Source organism: Martes martes (genome assembly GCF_963455335.1).
Source record: "Martes martes genome assembly, chromosome: 6".
In the NCBI taxonomy this organism is placed as follows: Eukaryota; Metazoa; Chordata; class Mammalia; order Carnivora; family Mustelidae; genus Martes; species Martes martes.
Genome location: NC_137893.1, coordinates 53,711,516 through 53,729,956, shown reverse-complemented (window position 1 = coordinate 53,729,956; position 18,441 = coordinate 53,711,516). Strand labels below are relative to the sequence as shown.

The 18,441-nt window shown below is 38.4% G+C and overlaps 1 protein-coding gene across 1 annotated transcript in view; it reads left to right on the top strand.

Annotated features, from left to right (window-relative positions):
• Window positions 1–4,790: 4,790 nt before the first annotated feature.
• TAB2 (TGF-beta activated kinase 1 (MAP3K7) binding protein 2) overlaps window positions 4,791–18,441 on the top strand; it is a 91,323-nt gene continuing 77,672 nt past the window's right edge. The window contains exon 1 of the mRNA XM_080805597.1: window positions 4,791–4,864. The gene's annotated coding sequence lies outside the window, so the exon portion shown is untranslated. The remainder of the gene's footprint in view (window positions 4,865–18,441) is intronic.

The following is an 18,441-nucleotide window of genomic DNA, read 5'->3' as shown; positions in this document are numbered from 1 at the left end:
GCGGTTATTTAGGCTTAAACCCTGAATCGTCTTTGACTCTCATCTCTCTGTCTTTGATTCCTCAATGCTTGTTCCATCATATAAACCAGGAACTGTTTCATGAATGGGCATGTGATTCAATTATGGCCTAGAAAATGGGGTCTGTGTTCTGGGATGGGAAAGTGGTTGTGGGAAACATTTTCCCTCTTTTAAGAAGATCCTTCTACTTCCTCTGGACATTATGACTTCAAGATATGATCATTGGAACCACCACTACCATCTTGCCATTAGCCAGACAATGATGCCTACACCCAAGACATCAGAACAGAGAAGGAAAGAACTTGGTGCTTGATGATATTATCAACCTTCTGGATCTTTTAAATCTGAAGTCCACTCTAGTTTACAATATCCAAATTTATGACATCAAAATTTCATTATTGCTTAATCTATTTTAAATTGAGATTTGTTACATGCCTGTGAGAACATACTTACTGATAGACTACTTTATATCAGTTCTTCATGATCTCGCATTTGGGCAATTGCAGGGCTATGTGATCTGTATGCCTTCAAACCTAATCTATTTCATATACTTGCTGCTAGATTATCCTTCCTAATGAACTACTTGATCATGTCTTTGTTTTCTTCCAAAGACCTTTGGTAACTTCCTATTGCCTAGAGAATAGTTCAGACTCAGCCACTCAGCATTTGTGGTTTTTTTGCTTTTCATACCTCATGTAACAGTTACACAGAATTAAGTGCTATCCCTCAAATGTACCTCTCCCTTTCCTGATTTTTTTCAGGTTTTCTCTCCTGAGAATATTCTTGTTCTACCTACACCTGTCCATATACAATTTTCTTCTTGAAGCTATCCCTTCCCTACTGCCACATCCTGCAAAGTAAACTCTTCTACCAAGTCAACTCTTCCCCTAAACATCTTTGGTCTTTATTACTACCTTGAATAAATAATAATAATAAAATATATTATTTATACAGCATGATATCTTCTACTACCAGTGCTATGCCATGGAATTTTCTGTGAAGGTGGTTAATGAGCACTTGAAATGTGGTTAGTGCAACTGGTGGCCTGAATTTTTCATTTTGTTTCAATTAATTAATTTGAATATAAATAACTACAAGTAAGTAGTGGCCACTGTATCAGACAGCATAGTCCTAGACTAAAAGGCTCTTGAATGTAGTGGAGGGATTTTATCTCTTTTATCTCTGTAATCACTACAAAGAGCACTGGAAAGTCACAGTATGTTTTATTCTCTCTTATTTTCTCCACAGAGCCTTGTGGCCAATAGCCACTGAATATTTATTAGATCATTAAATTTGGAAATCACATTTACCAAATACAGTATATAAGTAAGGGCTCCAAGATATTTTTGTTCCAAATTCAAGTAGATTAAATGGGGGAGAAGGGTAAGCTGAATGGACAAACCTTCTCCCCTATTACTGAGACACAATGGCTAGTCCATACTAAAAGGATCTTTCTATTGACCTGTCTACCTTACAACTTTACTCTCTTAGTCAAACAGAACTCTGCAGTTTAAAGTTCTTTGTTTTTTAAAACTTCTAATTTTGCAATAATTTCAAACTTACTGAGAAATTGTAAGAACAGCACAGAAATTTCCATGTTTATCAGGTTTTTAAAATACATAAACATTTCTTAGAATTTAAAAATAATCCTGTAGTTGCCAAGGGCTAGGGGAGGGGAGAGGGAATTAGTGTTCAGCTGGGCATAGAGTTTCAATGTTGCAAGGCAAAAAAGTTTACAACTCTGTTTTACAATACTGTGAATATACTTAACACTATTGAACTGCACACTCAAAAATGGTTAAGATGGTAAGTTTTATGTTACATTTTTTAACACACACACAAAAAATGCATACCACCTTCCAGCACAAGGACAGTTAAACCATCTTTGAAAAATAAGTTATAATTCTATTATAGACTCCAAAAAAGAAAATATCTTTTCTTTTATCCTCTGAATTATTCTTCCGGAAATCAACCTGTTCTTGTATTATCTAATCCTCACTTTTTAAAAGTTCTTCCCTATGGCTAATTTTAAATTCCGTATTTTAGAAGGGAACCCTTTTTTCATCATATTCCACCCTCAATAGAAATAAAATTGGTTCTTTAATAAAAATAATAACCTAGATTCACCAATTTTTTAATTTTATCAATCACTGTCTACATGTGTATGGGAGACAAGAGAGATGTGTATGTGTTCACTTATATGTTTGTCTGTGTATGTAATTTATTTTTTCTGAACTATCTGGGAGAAAATCCCATACTTAATGTCCACTTACCCTTTAATATTTCAGTGTTGTTTTCTTATGAATAAGGATATTCTTGGACATATCCTATTCAGGAAATTTAACATTGATACAGTAGTTTTATCTACTCAGCAGTCCATATTCCAATTGCATCAATTATCCCCATAATGTCCTTGATAGCAATTTTCTGCTCCAGTAAAAGATTCAGTTCAGGGTCACATTTTGCATTTAATTGTCATGTTTATTTAGTTTCATTTAATCTGTGACTTTGTTTTGTCTTTTATGATACTGTTTTAAGAATACAGGCCAGTTATTTTATAAAACTTTTCTTCTTTTTAGGTTTGTCTGATTCTTCTTCATAATTAGATCCAGGTTAAAGCTCTTCAATGTATGTTTGCACCTATCATACTTATAAGTTTATAAAACATTCTGTTTCTATTAAAATACACATTTATTTCATTAAATAAGTTTCTAAAATATTTTTGTATAAAATAGACACTTCTACCATTTCAAGACATTGTTGGTTTTGTGCTTTTTAGTGGTTTCAAAGACCAGTTGCAATTTACTTAATAAGAGGTCCAATTCCTCTACACTCATTTATTAAATTACTTTAAGTATGGAAATAATTCATCAAACAGGACTACTTAAAGTATCAAGGTTTGGTGATTTTTTATTACTAACCAGTGAATAAATTAAGACTATAACATTTCCATTTTTTAATTTATGTCTACATCTGTTAATGATATCAATAGGAGAGAAAATACTTAAATTCTGATATTGTAAATAACAAGTACTTTTGGCTTTTGAAATGGTAAAGGTTTTGAGTTGGTTCTTTATTCCAAGATTACAGGTATTTTTAAATGATGAGTGCGGAAAAAGGAACTGGGAAAAGTCCCTTAACTGTATAGAAACCTGTAATTCTTAAAAGATATTAAAAAAAATTTCAGTATAGCTATAGCGCTCATTCTGGGAACAAATATAAAAATGGTCCTTCAGGATTTTTCTGGGGAATAAGAATGGTTTCAAGGAAGAAACTGGCAGGGATGTGGACATTTTGGACGGGGACAGAAAAATGCCGTAGTGTTTTGGACACCATGAAAGCACTAGAATCTTTAAATAAATATTTTACATTGTGAGAAATGTCTGAGTGTTAAACTCGTATTCCCCCCCCCCAGGGGAAATTAAACAAATATTTCTTTAAGATGATAGAAACAAGTCTCCCCTTCTCCCCCCCCCCCCAAGTTAAAGTGTCTTTGGCTCTGCTTCTAGGACTTCTAGGAACGTGCAATTAAAATAAAATCGGAACAACAAAACTCTTGCAGCATTTAATTTTTTTTCTTTTTTTTTTTTTTTCCCCAAGCGCTCTAGAAAACTCGAAGTCCGACTCTTTTCAAGTCTCATCGGTGGGAGTCCCGAGGCTTCCAAGACTTCTCCCACATACACTCTGAGACTCAGGGCTCCGGCCCCGTCGCTCCGGGCTCCAAGGGGGTGTGTCCCGGCCTCACCGCGGCCAGACACCGCCTCCGCCGCGTGCCCACCTGCTGCCCCCGGCGGCCCCGGCCCGCGGGAGGCGCGGAGCGACCGCGGCGCCGGAGCCGCCCCCAGCCCCGAGCACTAGGCCCCCACCCGCGGGCTCGGCCGACCCGGGGCAGGTCCCGCCGCCCGCTTCCGGGCGGGCCGAGCAGATTTCAGCGCGAACTGCTACCGGCCCCCGTGGGGTGGGGGAACTTGCACTTTCTCCGCACACGCGCGCGCGCGCGCGCGCGCACACGCACACACACACACACACACACACAGCCCTCCAAAGTATGAGAGGTCGGGATTTGAAAACGTAGGCTCCCGGGCCCTCCCCGTGCTCTATGCGCCGGCTGCCCCTCTGGCACTGCCCCGGCGGCGGCCAGGGCCAGTTCGCGTTGCGGATCAGGGCTCTCGCTCCGGCTCGCTAATCGGGCGTGGAGTCTGCGAGTGTCGGGGGAGGGGTGCAGGGCGGAGAAAGAGCATCCCCACGCCGCCGCGGCCGCCGCCGCCGCCGCCAGCCGGCTGGGGGAGGCCTCGTCACAGCCGCCGCCTCAGCAACGGCCGCAGATCTCGCGGTGTTTGCCGGCGGCTGCGCCGCCATATTGTGTGACAGTATTTTGATTTGCACTGGGCTGGCGGAGCCGCGGCGAGAGCGAGCGAGAGCTGGGGGGGTGGGGGGAGGGCAGGCGAGCGCGAGGGGGGTGGGGGCAGAGGGAGGTGGGGAGGCCGAGCGAGCCGGAGCCGAGGAGCGGGGAGCGGCGACGCCACCCAGCCAGCGTTTTTGATCTGCAGCAGCCGCCGGCGGGGCGACCCAGCCCGACCCCCTCTCCTCCCCTCCCCCTCAGCCACGAGCAGCGGCGGCAGCGGCCCGAGGGAGTTGGCGGCGGCGGCCGATCCGAGGGGCTGAGCGGGGAGGGAGGGAGGGCTGAGGTGTCCCCCCTGCCGGGTGGAATCGGAGGCGGCGGCGGCGGCGCTGGCGGCAGCCGTGGTGGTGGAGGCGGCAGCGGCGACGGTGGAGACGGCTGCCCTAGTGGGAGAGGCGGCGGCGGCGGCCGAGGAGGAGGAGGGGGAAGCGGCGGCGGCGAAGGGTAAACGGACAGCACTGCCGGGCCTCGGCGGGATCCCCAGTCCCGGCTCTCCCCTCAACTCCCCGAACCCCCCCTTCGTCTGGAAGGGGCTCTGCTGACTCGCTGGGCCCTTGCGGGGCGCCCACTTCTTCCTCTCACTCTTCCTCCCTCCGCCTCCTTCCTCCCCCAGTGGCGAGGCAGAGTGGGAGGCCCCCCAAAGTCCTCCCGACCGAGTGGGGGTGGGGAGCCTCGGGCCGGGCCTGGACTCCGGGGAGTATGTGTGTAGGGGGAGGGGGGCATTCATTGGAGTCGGGAGCCGGGGAGAGCCCCGGGTAGGGGAGGGTGCCAGGGGGTGGGGAGGGCCCCTGCCTGCACCGCTGCCCCCGGCCCGCCCCTCAGGCATGTGTGAGATGGGGGTGGGGGAAAGGAAAACTCCTTTTTGGGGAGCCATGGTCCGGATAAAGATGACTTAGCGAGGGTGGTGGGGGGAGAGAGTGAAAGAGATGTGTGGGGACGGTGGGTGGGGGAGAACTTCGCTCCCTTTGCAGTGTTGGTTTTCTGCAGCCTTCTTGAAATGGGGAGCAAGCCCCGCTGTGAATATGTGGCCCCCTGATTTCACTGGGGAATTCTAGTGTTCTGTCCATACGAACTCCAACCCTAAGATTGTGGTTGTAGCTGGGAGGCTGAAAGGACCTGGGTATTGCTGAACAGGTGACAGGTGTATCTTTCTGTTGGTGATGCTGTCGAATTGCTCCGGCAGAGTTGTGTATCAAGGTTTCAGAGAACGTGTGTTTGTATTTATGTGTTTGGCTACGTTTCATTCCATATATAGTATATTTGAGATGTTAGGTTTCCATTCTTCAAGTCCGCTTAATTGTTGTGGAGAAATTCTTCAAATGTTTCTGATAAGAGGGGTTTCCAGGAGAGCGGAGGGAATTTGCAGCTTCACAGGGGTTTCTCAGTAGTTCATGAAATTCAGGTCCCCAGTTTGAGGCTGTTTTCAAGAGCATTTTATTCACTGGAAAGTTCTTGAACACTAAGGTCGTATTGGAGGCAACAGTGAGGCAGTATAATTTTGCATCCATTTTGTCTGTTTTAGGTAAGATTTCAAAGTGTCAAATTTTAGGGTCAGGTTGATTCCCTTTTTATAAAAGGAACTGGTCTGTGCTTTAGCTCACTCAGAGAATCTTGCTCATTATGCAATATCAGAGTTGGCTGGGAATTTTGGTGGGCATGGAATAGAATTTTTGCTTTCAGTTTTTACACTATTAACTGGTTACCACACTTTTCTTCTTACAGTAGCAGAGTACTGGCCCCCTTTTTTTGCGACAGTGAAATCGTGATTGGTTTTAATAAACCCTGCAGTTTGAAACTTTAGTTTTGGAACCATTGCATTTTCTAATAAAAGAGGGCATGCTTTTCATCTTATTGTATGTTTTGGCCGAGCACTTAAATTAGAAACAATGGAAGGAATTGTCAGATAAATGAGCTACGAATTAAATTAGGGCCACGTTAGTTTAAAAGGGATCCTGAAGCATTTAAAAACATATATGGAACAAATATATTGAGTGATGGTACCATCAGTGTGTTAACAGGAAATAGAACAAAAATTCCAGTGATTCAGAACTTCTGTTGGGGTTTTTTTTGGTTTTTTCTTTTGTTTTGGGTTTTTTTTTTTCCTCCTTTTTATCTAATCAGTTTCTAATATAGGGTCTTACGATTTAAATCTTTAAAGGATCAACTGAAAGTTGAATGTGTTAATTAGATAAGTAAGTCATCCACTGAATATACTCCATTATTTCATTTTTTTCTCTTGGGTACGTGGTATGACTTTCTGAGTTTAAAAGTATTCTCACAGGACACTGATGAACTATAGTTATTCACCCCGCTTTGGTGAACTGATTAAATAGGAGAGCCTGTGCTTTTTTAACTCATTAAGAACTGGGTAAATGATGGGCATCTCATCTGATTCGTTTCCTGAAAAATATATTTTGACTTAAATCAGTCCTGTTTGATTGAAATAACATCTATGTTTGGTCCTCTCTTTAGTGGAAAGAAGTATTTGGCTTCAATTAAGGATTGTTTTAAGACTTGCATACAGTTATTATATCTAATGAAATGAGGTTTTTAAACTCTGCAGTTAGGTAGACACTCCCCAGTCCCCAATTATGTTAATGAGTATTCCTTCTTTAGTATTAGTAACGTGGGTAATTGCCTTAACATTATACAAGTAAAAGTTTATTCTATTTCTATCATTTTCTCTGTAAGGAAAATTCTTTTCTCAATACTGTTCAGGATGAAATGTACACATATATCTGTGAACACACCGCATTTTGAAAAATAGGTGTAATGTAGATCATTTACATGAAACTATACATTTCATGCCACAAATTCCTTGAGGGATGTCTGAATTTTCTGAACATTTTTTAAGAGACATAAACTGATGAAGACTAAAAGTTTATTTTTTTTTAACAATCATCAACATACTTGAGGGAATTTTGTCTCTTATAGATCGTTTAGAAAAAAGTGTCTGATAATCTTTCCAACTTGTAAAGTTTGTAAATTAAACTGTAATTCAGAAAGGCTTCAATTCCATTATCTCTCTACCTGGCTAGGCTCCTATGACCCAGAGAACAGTAGTAGCACTTTTCCTTTGTTTCACTTATGCCATCTTTATTTGATCCATCTGAATTGGGACTGTCTGTAATAGAAGGCTTATGAACTAATTACAGAAGCAAACGCAAAGACTGGGGCAAAATAGTAATGAGGAGAAAATAAGGGATTATTAGATGAACAGTTTTGGGTAGCTAGAAATATGTAGATGTGGGTAGTGGTAGCTGCCAAGCATAGGAAAATGATCATGCTGAACTGTACCAAGATTTGCTCTGAATCTTTTGATAGCCTCTGACCATATGTATGTCATCTTATTTTAAACCTTCAGTTGGTTAAGTTTATGCCTTCAGCTCAGGTAGCGATCCCAGGGTGCTGGGATCAAATCTGCTTTGGACTCCTTGCTCAGGTGGGAGCCTGCCTCTCCCTCTGCCTGCCACTCCCCCTGCTTGTGTTCTCTCTTTGACAAATACATAAATAAAATCTTTATTAAAAATGAAATAAGTAAACCTGTATCAAAGTGGTAAGGATTTGGAGACATTTAAATTATGGAAATTTGTTCATATTATTTACCTCTGGCTCATATTTTGAAAACACTTACAGTAGTTTGACATTTCATTTCTTGTGATTCTGGTCCTATAAAATCAAGGACTTTGCTTAATCAGAAAGTTAAAAAACCTGAGGAAGTACTCTTAGGGGTAGCTAGAATTGTACTTTCAGCATTCTCTTTTGTTGACCACTAAACCTGACTGTGATCTTGATAAAGTCATAGCTTAAGAATGGCTTTTTCTTTGTTTTCTAAGTATTCCATCCCTGAAAACACAATGTTTAGTACAAAGTAACCTTCTAGCATTAAAGTTAAGCATTTCATTTAGCCTTTCACTCTGATTTTTATATAGTCACTTTATGCTTAGTTTCTAATTTCTTAATCCTCAGAAAAGGAATGAGCTACTGTAAAAAGCACAGTAAAAAGTGTCAGGTGACAAGTTGATATTTCAGGAGATCCAAGTCAGAATTGCCACAAACTAAAATCATAGATATTAATGTCACAAAACATACCTATGAAAATCGATTAAAGTTTAGGCACTTAAAAGAGCATTTTTTCAAAATACAATTTATGTAGACCCCCCTCTTCTCTCTTGATGCGCAGTAAATTGCTGAATGTCTTTTTGATTTGCTTTGTAATATTTTTAATGCTAAATTTTAATAAATTGTTGCATTTCTAATCTGTTCCAGTTCAAAATTTGGTTATCAAGGGAACAATGAATTTTTTGACCTTTAATAATTTAATATCTTTTTAGTGTTTCTTTCATAGTAAAGGAAAGAAAAAGACACTAATATTTACTAAATGCCTACTGGGTGCCAAGCTTTTATTTGTTTCACAAATATTTATTGAGCACTTACTGTGTGCCAGGAACCTTTGCGATGTTGGAGGTAGCAGCAGTGACTGATATAGAATTTCTGTTCTTACATAGTTTACATTTTGGTAGTGAAAAACAAATGAGTAAAATTAATATGTCTTGGGTGAAAAAGTCCTGTGGAGAAAAATAAAACAAAAATTTGTTGAGAATGGACATTGTTTATTGGCTGTTTTCAGAACTGTATGCTCAATATTATCCTTGATTTCAAAAACAAAAACTTGCAATTTTTTTTCTTTAAGAATATATTTTATAACCTTTGAAACACAATTATGTTTGTACTTTAGAGTTATAGTTTCCATTGATAGCAATTTCCTATTGTTCATACTTCAGAAAAATGCTTTGTTGCTCAGTAGAAAATCTAGAGTCTGCTATCCTCGTTTTGCCACTGACTAGCTTTGTGATTCAGAGAGGATTACAATTTTGTAGCCTCTCTGAACTTGTTCTGTTCTGTCTAAAAGGAGCATACTATCACTACGGTTGATGTGATTATAAATTATACACTTTGTGTCAATTATCTGCTATATAGAAGGGGCTAGGTAAGTTGTAACATTTTTGTTTGCTGCTTACCAGAAAGTTCTGTCAAACAAATACAGTTGAAGTTGGTGACCCTTCCAAGAAGCTCTGGTAACACTGTGGGGCATTGTATAATATATATTTCATTTGAACAACTAAAGCATTCTTGTCTGATAGCAAAGGTTAATTAAAATGCACCTGTAACTTAACAGTCACTAGTACTGTCTGGGAAATTGGTACAGTTGCCTAGTCAATGTGATATCAGGTAAACAGTGTTTTTCTGGTGACAGAACATTGTGACAAAGCTTATTAAGATTGACGAGCTGGATCTCAGCATTTTGACAAATATAAATAGTGTGTTAAGATTCCAATTTATGCAATAGTTGTGAAACATTTAGTATAGCCTGGCATATGCTAAAGCATTCGATAAATGTTTGCTCTTTTCATTATTTATTACTCCTTTATTGTGTGAAGGGGTTAATCTAAAGAATTCACAAAGTATTAAGGAAAATTTTACAGAGATAAAAGAGTACAAATTGTTGATGAGTTTTTTTGAGGGGAAAGTGGAATAGCCAGTCAAATTGAAGTATTTGTTTTTCATTTTTATTCTGGAAGATCACTAACTGAGCTTCTCAGGGACAGATCATGGTTTATTTTCATTTCAGTTTTGACTTCACCATATCTTCAGTGGTTGGCCTCTGGTTAAGACCTCAAGAAATACTGGGTGTTATATGTTGAATGGTTCTTAGTTTTTCTGTGTATCACAACTTATTTTGGTGGTAAGCCACTTTTGAGTTTGAAAAGTGACTACTGGGTTTAAGTCTTTGAATCTCTAGTTTAAGCACAGACTGGGGTGTCAGGCAAGGTCTCCTGAAAGTCCTTTTTTTTAAATCTAGCTGAAAATTTGAAAAATACCACAGAAATTGAAAGGAAGAAATCAGTAATTTGCAGCTAGATTGGCATTTATTAACCTATTCCTATGAAGTTGTTGACATTCAAGTGAAAAAGTGAATAGCAGTGTTTATAAGAATAGAAAAAATAATTCACACACACTTATACTTACATGCTCTTAACTGTTAAAAGATAAGTTTATCTTTCTCTTTAAAGCACTTTCAATGAAACTATAGCTTTATACAGGCTTTATGAATTAAATGGGCTCAGTCACGTTGTTACATGCTTATTATGTGGGGAATATTCGTGTTTTCACAGAAAAAACATCCCAGCCCACCCTGCTTCAACAGTAACCATTTTTCGTATGTTTAAATCTTAACATCAGCCAGCTTTTTCCTGTTCTGTGGCAAGTTATCCTCTGCCTAATGAATAGTGATTTTAGCTTTCTTTCTTTCTTTCTTTCCTTTTTTTAAGATTTTATTTATTTGACAGAGAGAAAGTAGGCAGAGAGGCAGGCAGAGAGAGAGGAGGAAGCAGGCTCCCTGCTGAGCAGAGAGCCCAGTGCGGGTCTGGGATCATGACTTGAGCCAAAGGCAGAACCTTTAACCCACCACTGAGCCACCCAGGCGTCCCTAATTTTAGCTTTCTTAAAACCTAAGATTTCCTCAAGTTCTAAGATACTTAGTCGTTTATACAAAATATTTCTTGGGTTTTAAAAAAATGTTCTTCAAAGGTATATAGGAGCAAATTGTTTTATATTCAAATTTAGTGTATTCCAGTACTGTTTTAGAAATGAGATAGGAATACAATTTAATATTTTGATATTCTTACAGTCTTTTGTTGACTTGTTTTGAACTGTAACAACCTACCACTAAAAAGGAATATTCCCACAGTTTGGCTTCAGAAGGAAAGTCTGATTTATCCACAAACAGGTAGGACATAGATGAGAGCATGGTAAGAATTTGTAGTATTTTAATTGCATTGTTAAAGAAAATGGCATTCTTGTTTCACTTAAGAAAAACAAAAACAGTCCTAGCAAAAGTCACAGAAGTCAAATAATAGAGGTTGGGAAGGTCCTGCAGAGAAAGATACAGGAGAGAAGCAAGAGTAGTGTAAAATTTAACGAAGATTTTGGTGGAAATAAATGAATGTTGGTTGTTACTAAAAAATTATTCAAAAGAATTCATTCCTCAAAGTGTGTGATCCTTGCATCCGATCCCTCCACCCAACCTTGCCAAAATAGTCAGTCAAAGCAATGCCACATTCCTAGATATATTAGAGAGATTAGTGCTACCAGCAAAGTCTTGAACATTTCTGGGGGGTAATTCTGACCCTTTAACTTGCCTGTTTGGCTGGTGCAGAAGACATGTTCCGGGAGAATGACAGCAAATTATTGCCCCTTCCCCAAAAGTGTGTGAAAGAGTCCTTTCAATTACTAAAATCTACTTATTCCCTGGTTTATTAACCATACTTCTATTTGAATTAATAGATAATACTATTATTTTGAGTTTTAGCTTGAAGTTTTACTCTTAACATTTATATTAAGGAAAATTTCTTTGGGCCTATCTTAATGTTAACCGTTTTGGTGTCAGCAAAACTGAGCGCATCACAGGTTTGCTGCTTGTCATCTTGCCAGCTGGGCAGGCTTGTTTCATCAGTATAGAGCCAATGGCTGTTCAGTGGAATGATTTTCCATTCCCTATCAATGAGAGAAAATACTTGCCAATACAAACGAAAACTTGAAATCAAGAACTTGACCTTGTAGAAGACGATTCTCACACCAGGCGAGATTTGCTTAGTTAGACAATCAACAAAAACAGTAATTCTGATATGTACTGGAGAGATAAGAGATGAGGGGAGTTTACTTAGTTTTGATTCTGTCAGCAAGAGAATATTACTTTTGATTTTGAGTTGGTCTCTCTTGTCAACTTGTCAATCTCTACCCCTTTAACTAAATATCTTAAGTTTACCACGGTGGGTTCACTCAGGTTTAATAAGAAAAGACCTGGGCTTTGAAGTCAATGAGCACAAGTTAAACTCCTGGGTTGTATTGCTGGCTATAAGTATGTGGCCTTAGATTGACCACTCAAACTCTTTGAGCTTAGGACTTTTCTTTAGAAAAATAATATATACTAATACTTATCTTGAATGGTAGTTTTAACTACATTATCTGTATTTTTTATGTTACTTAGTACTTTACTGACTTTGAACCTAATAGGCATCAATAAGTAGTCAAAATGCAGAATATATCCTATGATAATCTTCTGCTTTTCAAGGCATGTTTTCTTCCCTGTAACTTTTTCATGTTAGCTTCATATTGAGTGCCTTCTGTTTAGTCAAGTTTAATTTTTTAAAGTATTAATCTTTCAAATAGAACAAGGCAAATTCTTGTAGTTACATAAGACATATAGCTTAAATAATTAGAAGTAATTTTACATTTGGAATTTTGTTAGGTTTTTCCTTTAGGGTACTTTATTTTTCCTCAAAAAATAGAAAGAAAAGGAAATAATTTCTCTACTGTTTAATTACTCTTACTCTTTGGACCAAGGATGAAATAAACAAAGCATCATCATCATTTTTTAATCACAAAATAAACATGTGACTTCTTTGTATTTTCCTTACCCTTTCCTGTGAAGAAGCCTGTATTTTCAATTTGAAAGTAGTCCATGCTCATAATTAAGTTCTTTCTAATTAGAAAATTGCCACGGATCGTATTTGAAAACACCTTAAATATGAGGTTAAATATAATACCATAAAACTTGTGCTACTTTATATAAAATGATCTTTGTACCTTTTCTGTTTTAAGTTCCTAGTTAATATTTTTTAAGGTATTTCAGTAATACTCTTCTGTGTCTGTTTCACATTTAAAAGGAATATAGTGCTGATTTTCCCAATGTTTATTACTGGATTAACTATGATTTTGTGCTTTGATCTTTCCTAAGTTTTTTAATCTTAATCTATTGAGTGAATTAATGTGATTGTTGTAGGATATTTTACTCTACTAATTAGTATTAAGTGCTATCTGCATAAATAGTATTTTAACATACTAACAAATACCATTTGTTTATCCATCACCCAGTAAACTTCAGAACTTTTCCTGCATTGTAAGTAATACAAGTAATTTATTACTAAAATATAAATCCAATTACTGTGGTTACTGCTAAACAGTATGAATGAATGAATGAATGAATGAATAAAAAGTATGTTTAGAACATTTTGTAGTATGTATATGAAATCTCCAACCCTAGAGGTAATAAATACACTTTATTCTTAACACGTGCAGTTTGTGTACAGTCTGTAAAATAAAGCCATGAGGCATTGGAAGTCTAGCCATTAATCATTAGATAAATAATAATATTGTAGAGAGGATTATGAAATCTATATTGGTCTTTTCAGTGTTGTTTCTATAGCTAAATAGTTTTTCTTTTAGCAAAGTCAATATGTAGTTTGTAGGATTATTTATGTAATTTTTGTTTTCTTCAAAGACCATTTTTGTTTTCTTCAAATGCCATTATTTTAAAAACTTAACGTATTTTCAGAACCTTTCAGATGGGTCACTTAATGCCAATAATAATTAGGTCAGCAAATTTTTGCTTTTTTGTCCTTTACAGCAGAGTTCATCTTATATGTAACAGATCAGTAATCAATTACATAAGGATTTAAGTTGAGGAAGTCTACCTTTAAAAATTAATTATTCAGGGGCACCTGAATGGCTCAGTGGGTTAAAGCCTCTGCCTTCCGCTCGGGTCATGATCCTGGGGTCCTGGGATTGAGCCCCGCATCGGGCTCTCTGCTCAGTGGAGAGCCTGCTTCCCCCTCTCTCTCTGCCTGCTTCTCTGCCTACTTGTGATCTCTCTCTCTCTCTCTATCAAATAAATTTTAAAAAATAAAAGAAATTAATTACATTCAAATCTATGGTATAAAAATAAGATAGATACTTGCTTCCATATTCTTAACTTTCTATAGGCTGTCCTGTCTTTTATACTAGCATTTCCTGATCATAGGTTTTTATTGGTGCTAAGTCATCCCTAGAAAATAGTTCTAGCGAAGACAGTAATATAGGCAGAAACAAACAAACAAACAAAAAAACTTCGGTGGTGGTTTTAAAGGAATTCGACACACAATGTATGTTCCATTTTAATCTATTAAGCACATTGTATAGTTGCAATTAGTGACCTCATAAACATGGACATTTACTCTTTGGAACTGAAGCGGTTGTATGTAGGCATCACAGTTAAGTAGCTAGCTAGAATTGAAAAGAAAAAGTACTTAACAGAGATATCTAAGATATCATTGTCAAACAAAAGTTGGTGGAGATACAGGTACTGTGTATTTGCATTGAGAGCAACTTGCTGTTTACCTTGTACCTAACATTTACCTGAGTGGTACTTAAGTAAGTACTGTTTGCCACTTTATGATGATTTTCTAAGGAAATGGAAAAATAAACTTCCATTTCCACATGGACAGTTCTGCTTTTTTACATAGGAAAATGTAGTGACATGTGCAGTTGAGCTTGCCTGCCTCCCTTTTTTTTCCTTCCTTCCTTCCTCCGTTCCTTCCTTCCTTACTTGGAGGTTTCGTTTTTTGTTTTTCGTTTTCTTTTTCAGGGCTTTTGTAGGTGAAGTAATTGGTTGGCCTGAGTGAGACGTCTTCATTCTCTTCAGGAGATTTTCCCCTTGTGAACGATGGCGTGAATTTATAGGATTACTGTTCAGAGCCATTCCCATATATCAGCAAGTGGAACAGGAAGTACTTTGGGGGGACAAGCTACAGGATTAGTACTTCAACTTTCATAGACTGTCACGTGATCTAAAGAGTAGAAAGAAACTCCACAGAATTTGTTTCAGATGCCTTCTGTGACACACCTGTGTGAAATAGTTGGCTAACCCAGGGAATCTTGCCTGACTCCTTCTTCCACTGTGTCTTATCTCTACATTCTTTATTAGTCAACCTAATTCACTTATCTAATAGTTCTGAGTTGTTTTTGAGTTTTTGCTGTGTGCTAGGTACTTTGCTGGTGACAGAGATGGAAAGATGAACAAGATCTAGGTCTTGGCCTTCAGCAGACATGTATACAAACTGGATGCTATTCTGTAACAAATGCTGTGGTAGTGGTAAAACATAAAGCCCTTAAGGACTCTATAGGAGGAGTGTCTGACTCAGGGATGAAGGGATACGACAGCGAAATCTTCATAGGAGAGATGATGCTTAATCTGAGCGTATGTCAGGCAAGGAGTACAAGCTGGGAGAAGAGAGGCCATTTCTGTCCGAGAAAACAACATGGGTGAAGGATGGAGGAAGGAAAGTCCACACACCTTAAGTAACTGTAATTTCATCACACATAGGCACTAGTGAGGGGTTAGTAGGAAATGAGGTAGAAAATTAGAAGACAGAGCATGGAAATACCTCTATGCTCTGTAAGGTAGATTTGCCTCAGTCTATAAATGATGAAAGGCAAGTGCTTAAATTAACATTCTAAAAAGATATTTCTGGGGGCACCTGGGTGGCTCAGTGGATTAAAGCCTCTGCCTTTGGCTCAGGTCATGATCTCAGGGTCCTGGGATCGAGCCCCACATCGGGCTCTCTGCTCAGCAGGGAGCCTGCTTCCCCCTCCCCTCTGCCTGCCTCTCTGCCTACTTGTGATATCTCTGTCTGTCAAATAAATAAATTAAGGTCTTTAAAAAAAAGATATTTCTGGCTGTAGTGTACAGAATATTTACAAAAGAGCCAGGCTTGGAAGGAAGGGGCAGACCTTACAGCCGTGTATTTGGATAAGGAACTGGATTAATGAATTAAGGCAATGATTAAAGAGAAGAGTACGTAATGAATTGGAGAAGAGAATACTGAGTGTGAAATAAAACAAAGTAATGGTCCACATGCCCTGGCTTGAGTACCAGAGTGCCTAGTGTAATGCCTGCCATTTACCAGTTTAAGAACATACCAGGGCAATAACGTGTGAGGAATATATTTGAGTTCTTTCTGTTCATTTTAAGGTTCCTAAAGAGAGAGTACGAAGATACCACTTTATTGGGGAAAGACTGGGAAGCCTCTGATTAGATGACATTTGAGTACGTACCTGATGAAGTGATAAAGGGAATGGGCTTTCCGAATAGAGGCAATAGCATGTCCAGAGGCCTTTAGGTGGGGGCGTACTAGCCATGTTCCAAGAGCAAGAAGGCCACTGTAGTTGGAGCTGAGAGAGGGGGGAAGGATGATGATATCCAAGTATGTATTTCATGTAGTGTCTTTAGATTGTAGTAAAGACTTTTTAGATTTTATTCAGGATGTGATAAGAAGCCCTGAAGGGTTTTAAGACATGATCTATTTGCCTTTTTTCCCTTTCGTTTTTTAGAACATGTTTGTTTGTTCACTTTGTATATGTATGGCTATATATCATTTATCATACATATATAAGATTCATGTAACCATCACAGTCAGGATATAGAACTAGAACTGTTTCATCACCACAAAGAAACTCCTCTGTGTTTTTTCCCCAACCTTAACCCCTGGCAACCAGTGATCTGTTCTCTATCACTATAATTTTGGTGCTTCAAGAGTATTGTCTAAATGGAATCACCCATTATGTTACTTTTTGAGATTGGTTTATTGTACTCAGCATTATGCTCTTGATTCATCCAAGTTAATGCCTGTATCAGTAGTTGATTCTATTTTAATGTCAAAGAAGTATGCCATTGTATGGACCTACCACAGTTTGTTTAACCATTGACTGACAGAAGGACTTTTGAGTATCTAGTCTATAAAAATAAAACTCTACAGGTTTTCGTGAAAATACATTTTCATTTCTACAGTAAGTCCCCAGGAGTACATTTGCTGTGTTATATGATAAATACATGTTTATAAGAAATTACCACTTTTCCACAGTGGCTATACCATTTTACATTCCTACCAGCAATATATGAAAGATCCAGTTTCTCCACATCCTTAACCAGCATTTGGTGTTGTCAGTATTTTTTATTTCAGAAATTCTGCTAGATTTGTAGTGGCATCTTATCAAAGCATCCATTTGCATCTCCTTAATGGTTAATGATTTTGAACGTATTTTCATGTGCTTTGCTCACCGTATATCCTATATAGTAAAGTGTCTGTTAAGTCTTTTGCTCATATTTTAATGGGATTTTTTTTTCTTCTTGTTTAGTCTAGTGAGTTCTTTAAATATTTTGGATACAAATGCTTTGTCAAATATGTGATTTGTAAATATTTTCTCCTGGTCTGTGGCTTATCTATCTCTTTTTTTGATTGTCCTTTGCAGAGCAAAAAAATTTAATCTTGATGAAGTTGAACTTACCCACTTTTCCTTTTGTGGATTGTGCCTTTGTTGTCAAGTCTAAGAACTCACTATATAACCTTAGATCCCAAATTTTCTTCTGTAAGTTTTCTGAAACCTTTACGTTTTGGATATATAGAGCTATGACCCTTTTGACTTAATTTTTATTTAAGGTGTGGTTTGTTTCTTTAAGATTTTATTTTTAAAAAAAGATTTTATTTATTAGAGAGCGCACACAAGCCGGGGGAGGGGGAAGGGCAGAGGGAGAAGCAGACTCCCTGCTGAGCAGGAAGCCTGTACTTGATCCCAGGACCCCAGGATCATGACCTGAGCCAAAGACAGACACTTAACCAACTGTGCCATCCAGGCACCCCTGAAATGTAAAGTTTAGATTCAGGTTCATTTTTGTCTGTGGATGTCTAGATTGTTTGAACACCATTTGTTGAAAAATTATATCCTTCATTGAGTTGCTTTTGTACCTGTGTCACAAATCAAATGGTTGTATTTGTAAGGGTCTGTTTCTGGGTTCTCCGTTAAGTTCCATTGATCTTTGTGTCTTTCCCTCCATTAATAGCTATCTTGATTATTGTCACTATATATAGTTAAGTCTTGAAATCAGATGGTAAAATTCCTCCAGTTTAATTTGCCTTTTTTCAGATTTTTTCTTAGCTATTCCAGTTCTTTTCCATGTAAAATTTATAAAATTTTATAAAAATCCTGGATTTTGGTAGGAACTCCATTAAATCTATAGACCAATTTGAAGAAAATCTGTATTTTTACCTTGTTGAGTCTTTCAGTCTGTGAACACTGTATCTCTCCTTACATCTAGGTGGTCTTTGATTTCTTTCATCAGCATTGTTTAGTTTCCAGCATACAAA